Raw genomic sequence first — 7,570 nt, 5'->3', positions numbered from 1 at the left:
AATACACAATGAATTGATCCAGACACACAATGAGTATGACTACTTCTGACAAAGAGGACAAGACTCCAGATACACAATAAACACAATTGGGGGCAGCTGTAGCCTACTGGTTAGCGCTTCGGACTTGTAACCAGAGGGTTGCCGGTTCGAACCCCGACCAGTAGGCACGGCTGACGTGCCCTTGAGCAAGGCACCTAACCCCTCACTGCTCCCCGAGCGCCGCTGATGTTGCAGGCAGCTCACTGCGCCGGGATTAGTGTGTGCTTCACCTCACTGTGTGTTCACTGTGTGCTGAGTGTGTTTCACTAATTCACAGATTGGGATAAATGCAGAGACCAAATTTCCCTCACGGGATCAAAGAGTATATATACTTAAACTTATACTTAAACAGACTACTTCTGACTAAGAGGGGAAGACTTGATATGATAATGATTATGATGATGAGGATGAGGTTGGACATGGATATGAGGTTGATATGATCTATAAGGAGTGTGAGGGAAGCCCACTTACCTACAGTGTTACCAGGAAATTTAATTGTAGCTGCTAGTTTGCTCTCCTCAGAGAGCTCAGGAGGTTTGGCCAGCAGAGGGCTGGTGGGATGCGTGTGGTCTGCCAAGAGCACAACAACAGGAGCGTCTTACCAAAACAGCAGCAGCAACCAGACAACCATCACACCACTGAGACATTTAGCAGGAGGACTATTTATTTACATTCAAACTTTTACCACTATTAGGAATGAAGCTAAAAGGAAAGTAACAAAGTCTCTCAGTTTAGATAGAAGAATACAATGAAGGAATGAAGTTGTTGCATGTACATCTACATGTGTGCTAACAATTTACATAAGAAGAGAAATGAAAAAGTAACAACAAAGGGCTTCCGTTTGCTTTCATAATCAGAGCTATAGTAAAGAGAATTCTTCAAGTTTAAAGGCCTATGATAAAGCGCACAGGGACTTGAGATCCTTAAGATGGCTTGAAAGGAGGGGATGATGGGAGTTTAAATTTACTGCCCACTTCAGGGGCACTGAACCAAACCAGCTGAATCACTGACAAGCCCTTCTCTTCCTGTTCTTCCTACGCAAGATAGGAGTTCAATTGGGCCATAAAACCTTTCCAGGGAATGCTTAATACGATTTACCATACATGAAGCATTACTAACTTAATGGTATAAAGTAGTGGAATCTAATAGATGGATAGATAGAAAGAACAGGCAAGAGAGAGAGAGAGAGAGAGAGAGAGAGAGAGAGAGAGAGAGAGAGAGAGAGAGAGAGAGAACGAACAAGCAAGAGTACGTGAGAGAGAGAGAGGGAGAGAAAGAGGGAGAGTGAGAAAGAAAGAAAGAAAGAAAGAAAGAAAGGACAGAGAGTGCAGTCCTACAGAACAGGAAGGAAAGAAAAGCAGACAGGTTTTCCAGAGGAGAGGGGAAAGAGGAAGGGATGCGTTTACCACTTCCTGCCCTCTTCAGCTCCATCTCCTGCATATGGATCTTGCTGGGGGTCATGCGGATGGGGACCGGGTGGACGATGGCTGTATCCTGTGAGGCAACAGAACAATCACTCCTGTGCTCGTCTCACACTGCTAAGCAGAGTAACAGCACACTATACACTGTGATAACATTACAATCATCTAATAATCATTACAATAACAGTGAAGTACTAAGACTTGAGGTCTTAAACAGAAGGTAACTGTATCTGAAATCAAATCTTTATTCTGTCTGCGTGAAAAAATAAAGACCAACAAAGACCCCCAACATGGTCTAATGTTAACAGAGGGCCACCAAACCACTGGACTTTCGTCTTTCAAGACATTACTTCATATGTCTGCTGAAGGGAGCAGGAGGTCTAGAGTGCTGATAAAACCTTTGAAGAAGCATTTCTGTGTGACTAGGAAAACTACTCACAGCACCAGTCAGTTTAAATGAATGACTATTTACTGTAAATGTCTGTTCAGCAACCTTGTGCAAAGTCCTGCCACTAAATTAGGTTCCATAATTGAGAAGTGGGTACAGCATTAAGACAGAATAATCCATAAAAGCTGGAGCAAGCAAAAAATTACAAATAAATTAAATCAAAAATTACAGTGACGCCATGGTGGTGACGGTTGGCTTTCGAACACATGCAGTTTATTTTATTTATTTTTTCCCAAGTAAGAAAAAGAGGATAGAAAAAGATAATGAGAGAAAAAAAGAAAGAAAGACACACACTGAGAGTGAGGGAGAGAAAAAAAAGAGAGAAAGAAACAAGAAAGAGAGAGACAGAGAGAGAGAGAGAGAGAGAGAGAGAGAGAGAGAGAGAGAGAGAGAGAGAGAGAGAGAGAGAGAGAGAGAGATCAGAAGAGTGAAGTTGAAGGCAGCTGGCTGAAGGCAGAGTGAAGGTTAATGAAATCATTAATCACCAGACAGGCGCACTACTAGGTGATTGACTTACAGGGTCAGCTGGTGCAATGTTAGAATCAAATTGGGTCAGAGTTTGTGAGCTGGACGAGCGCTCGCTAAAAGTCTCCCACTGCTGCGGAGAGACAGACAGGGAGAGAGAGAGAGAGAGAGAGAGAGAGAGAGGGGAGAGAGAGAGAGAGAGAGACACAGCAGAAAAGACAGTCAGCACTGTGGAGTTATAGCATCAATCTTCACCCTCCCACCCATCCTCTCATGATTGACTTCAAAAAGCACACAACAAAACCACTCACTATTTCGGTCTCGAAAGGCAAAGAACACTGTACAGCAGCATGAGGACTGTCTAACACTGACCAAAAATGTTGCAAACATGACCTCCCCCCCTCCCCTCACAGGGAAGAAAAGCTCAATTTGTGACAGCTTTGGGGCACCTTTCAAAATGTTCAAGTGCATGAATGTGCTTGGGAGCACTTGAGCGAATTTTCACTGAAGTGAGACAAGGTAACTCTGCAGCCACTTAAAGGCCTGTTATGCCACTATGAATTCTGCATGTCCCACTTTGATTTTTTATTTGTAACTCTTCATGCACATTAACCATGTTTCCAGCAGCAAAAAAAAAATAAAAAAACACTTAATGTATTTTTAGGAATACCAAAGCGACAGCAGTGCCTGTTCTGTGAAAAGATCAAATGTATTAATCTGAAAATATCTAATAGCAAAAACTGAATTATCTTTGATTCAGCTAGAGCAAAACCTGTCTTGTCGTTGGAGCTATAACATAGATCTCATTTCCTTCCTCTTTCACTGATAAGAGTCGAATAACGTCCCTGCCTGCAAACGACGCCATCTCAAAATGCATCCGTGTCACTGATCATCTCCATCTTGTTCATAAACCTGGCTAAACTAAACTGAAGTAATAATGGGGGGAAACCTAAACAAGATGCTAAACTGAAGTAATAATGGGGAAACCTAAACAAGATGCTAAACTTAACTGATGTAATCATGGGGGAAGGGGGATGTTTGAGAACCTTGACTGAATACAATAAAACTGATTACGGTTAAGAGCATAGATAGTTGGGCAGTGCTCCATTCAAACAATGTAACTCTTTGACTCTGTTGTTCCTAACAGCGCAGCAACTGCATTCCAAACAGAGCGACAGGGGTTTTTTCCTCCCTCGGTCTGAGAGGCTTTTTGGGTGAACAACGGTGAATGCTTTGCGTGGCGGCCAAGACAGAGAGATGCTGTGCTTGTCGAAGCCAACTGGGGGCTGAAGCAAATCCCAAAATAATAATAATAAATAAAAATAATCCTTTTTTTCCTTATTCCTCCATAGATAAAAGTAATAAAAGGATATTGACATTCCCATTTAGATTGAGTCCCCATTATGTAATGTAGATAGCAGGTGTGCATGCTAGCACGGAGGAAGATGGGAGGTGTGGAGGTGTCTGGGTGGGGCGAACCTCGTTACTCTGGTTAAGCTCTGGCCAGTTCTGGTTGAGGGAAGGCATGGAGGGGGACTTGTTGGAAGTGACCTCCACAGGCGAGCCGGAGTATCCCACATCGAGAGCAGGCTCCGGGACTTCTGGAGTAGAGGTTAACACACACACAACCACACATTACACTTTTTCATCCAAAGTGACATACGTCAATTCTATTACAAGGGACTACATTGTCCCCAAAGCAACTTGGGGTTAAGTGCATTGCTCAAGGGCACAACATTGGAATACAGGAATTGAAACCCACACATTTTCAGGCTACTCCTTAACCACTATGCCACCACACCCACCATGTAATTAATCAACGTTAATCCCAAGATCATATTTGTCCCATGCCAACAATGAAGGCTCAAGGTCTTTAATGAAATGAGGTACTGTGCTGAAAACATTTCTTTTTAGTCACACACATCAGAGAAACCCGAGGCCATGAATGAATAAGACTGTGTAAACACTCTGTATGACAACAAAGGTGACTCAAGTTGCTCGACTCTGAAGGTGACACTTTTGAGCAGATCTTTGCACTGGATAAAAGTTAAGTACCTGCTGAGTCATCCAGGTCGATGAGCTTTGGCATGAGACTTTCTGGATGCTTCTCGGGGAGCTCGTAACCGTTTTTTCCGAGCAACCACCAAATGGAACGCAGCACAGAACTCATCTAGTGTCAGTGCGCCATCTTTATCGAAATCTGACAGCTCCCTGGAGGAAAAACATCAACAGTTGACTTCACAATAAAAGGCAAATAGACCACCACCAAATGCACACTATCCCTAATGTCAAACTTGAGTTACATGTGTTTACACTGTTACATGTGTTTACACAGCATGAATTTAAACAGGGTTGACAAAGAAACACCAAAGCTGCACAATATGAGCTCAAACACTATGCCATAAGCCTTAATGCTAAAAGCAGGATGCAGTCAACCAGTAAATTAAACAAGAGCACAAAAGAAAACAAGTGACCTCATAGCTACGTGACTTATTCCCACAAAATGGAGGAGGGTAATTGATAGCCTTTAGAATGATTAATCTTAGGATTAAAAACCAAACCATGACCCTCTGAGACACACTTACCAAATATGAGACAATTCCAGTATAGGCAGCTTTGATTTTGTGAAAAAACTCTTTAGCTGCAGAACCTAAAACAGAGAAGTCAGACCCATTGTTTATGTGATGAAAAAACAGAACCACAGGTCAAAACAGTGGATTGGGGGGGGGGGGGGGATGAGAAGATTCTCCTCTAACCGGGTATGAAGCCTGTGAGGTCAGGTTGGATGGTCTTGAACTGGTTGATGTAATACTGCCTCTGTTCATCCGTTATCTTCCAGGGGTCGTCGTAGCCACTGGTTTGTCTTTGGATCTCGTTGGTTGCGGCCGAGGGCACTGAAGTCCTAATCGTTTGCGCTCTCCTGAAGTGGTGGGGAAGGCCAAGGATATGAACGGTCAACGAGGCTTTGCACCCAGTGAAATCACTGTTACGCTCGTGTCAGGATCAGATACAGTTAGGAAAAAAGGAAAAAAAAAAAAAAAAAGAGAGCGAGTGCACACGAAAAGATCAAAAGATGTCAATTAACGTAAAGATTAAACACAACGACAGACAAACAGGCAACAGACATTGCTGAGAAAAAAAAGAAGGAAACAGAAAAATGTCTACAGACAAACATCATGTGAATCACCAGTGGGTGGGTGGGGAGCTGGGTAGTCAGTTTTATGGCCAAGTATGCTAAACGACCATCACAGCCACACTCTACAGTGGGACACAGAACCTGGCTGGAGCAAACTCCTTATCCACAGCAAGCAAGCTTATCGACATCTCTACTGGGTGTGTGTGGTGTTTGTAGGTGTTTCTGGGAAACTTGACCAGCAACATTTAGGCCTACGGTACATCTACAAGGAGACGGTAAGCTTACTTAATGCCTTGACTGATGTCTAGAGCCTCATTTCTCAATCCAGCACCTGACGATGTGCTGCAGCCTAGTTTTAAGCCTCTCCCTGCCATCGCACAGCTGATCAGAGATCAGACTTAGAGACGACTTTATCGTTATATCAGCGTTCGTTCGTCGGTTCAGTCGATGGAGATGGAGGAGAGACTTAAAAACATGCTGCGCCGAGGGGGAGAGGAGTCCACCCCAGGAGCGGGTCTGAGAAACGTTGGGAGCCCAGAACGCATGGAGGAGAGGCAGGAGGGCTGAAGGCCGAAGGAGTAAAGAGACTAGCCAGAAAGCTGGACAGGCCCACGAAGTGTATGCTGCACTACCTGGATAGACGCGGGGTGCATTGTTGGAAGTGTGCTGGAGGGAGGAGTATCTGTGAAACTGACCCAGGATTCCTGAACCGGAGGGGGGGGAGTGGCCGGACCACATACCGTCAACAGCCACCGGGCCTAAGTCAGGAGAGAAAGGGAGGAGCGAGAGAGAGAGAGAGAGAGAGAGAGAGAGAGAGAGAGAGAGAGAGAGAGAGAGAGAGAGAGAGAGAGAGAGAGAGAGAGAGAGAGAGAGAGAGAGAGAGAGAGAGAGAGAGAGAGAGAGAGAAAGAGAGAGGGAATGGGAGAGGAAGAGAAAGAACGGTCAATTTTATTCTGAATGTTTATCAGCTGTAGGACAAATACATTGCGTCATTTCAATATAAAGGCAGAATTCCAATGGACCCATTTCCTACAATATATTTATTAATAATACTACTACTAATAATAATAATAATAATAAAACATTTTATTTGCTTTATCACATACTCCAAAGTGCTGAAACAATGTAGGATAAAAAAAAATCTCTCTCAGACTAACTTGACCACACACACACACAGACACGCCTCACTAACAATGACACATTTCTTCTGTGTCGTCTCTTTGGACGTTTACCTGCTTGTGCTTCTCGGAAGTGCGGCCACACGTTGCCCACCACTGGCTGCCTGTCCGCGTTGCCGCCGCTGGCCTGCCGCGTGTGCTTCCTCCAGCGTGGGGCGACGTCGGCGGGGACTGGTGGGGAGACACCACGGGGGAGGTGGTGTCAGGCTGGGAGAGGGAGTAGACGAGGGGAGAGAGAGAGAGAGAGAGAGAGAGAGAGAGAGACACACACACAGTGAGAAAGAGAGAGGGGGGGGGGGGAGAGAAAGGGAAACAGAGCTAGAGGGAGAGAGTGTTTGTGTGTGTTTGTGTCTACAGAGAGAGAAAGGCAAGAGATGACAGTACAGACAGTGTGTGTGTGTGTGTGTGTGTCTAAAGGAGACAAGAAAGGACAAATGAAGGTCATCTCCACTGTCGGTGTATGAATGTGTGAGTGAATGGGTGAAAGTGAGGCTCTAATCTCACTTTGAGTGCTCAGAGAAGCAGAATGCAGTTCATTCACCAGTAAGACATTTACAAATGGCTTCACCAGTAAGACATGTACAAATGGCATCAGGAGGCACAAGGCAGCATATACAGCACAGAGGCTGTTAGGGTACAGCATGTTTTGGTTTCTCTGTTTGATCAATACAGACTGAATTCAGCAGTGCCCTTGGCTAGTTTCAATCAAGTGTGTCCATGCCATCTTGGAAGGGTGGATGGACAGTAGTGTCTGGTGATTACCCAGGTACCCTCAGCTTAAAAGGTGCTCGAAGCGATATTATGCGGTTTCTAAGCTAAAACATGTTTTGTCACACACAGCAAGCATCACCTCACCATCCGCTAGCTGCCTGTGCCCTGAATA

At 44.6% G+C, this 7,570-nt stretch overlaps 1 protein-coding gene across 2 annotated transcripts in view; it reads left to right on the top strand.

Annotated features, from left to right (window-relative positions):
- Positions 1 to 7,023, top strand: part of clu (clusterin) — a 24,247-nt gene extending 17,224 nt beyond the window's left edge. For both annotated transcript variants that reach the window (XM_042095256.1, XM_042095255.1), the window contains exon 7: positions 7,010 to 7,023. The gene's annotated coding sequence lies outside the window, so the exon portion shown is untranslated. The remainder of the gene's footprint in view (positions 1 to 7,009) is intronic.
- The last annotated feature ends 547 nt before the right edge of the window (positions 7,024 to 7,570 follow it).

Source organism: Alosa sapidissima, chromosome 6 (genome assembly GCF_018492685.1).
Source record: "Alosa sapidissima isolate fAloSap1 chromosome 6, fAloSap1.pri, whole genome shotgun sequence".
Taxonomy (NCBI): domain Eukaryota; kingdom Metazoa; phylum Chordata; class Actinopteri; order Clupeiformes; family Clupeidae; genus Alosa; species Alosa sapidissima.
The sequence above is the reverse complement of the archived record's forward strand: the minus strand, read 5'-3'. Positions and strand labels throughout refer to the sequence as shown.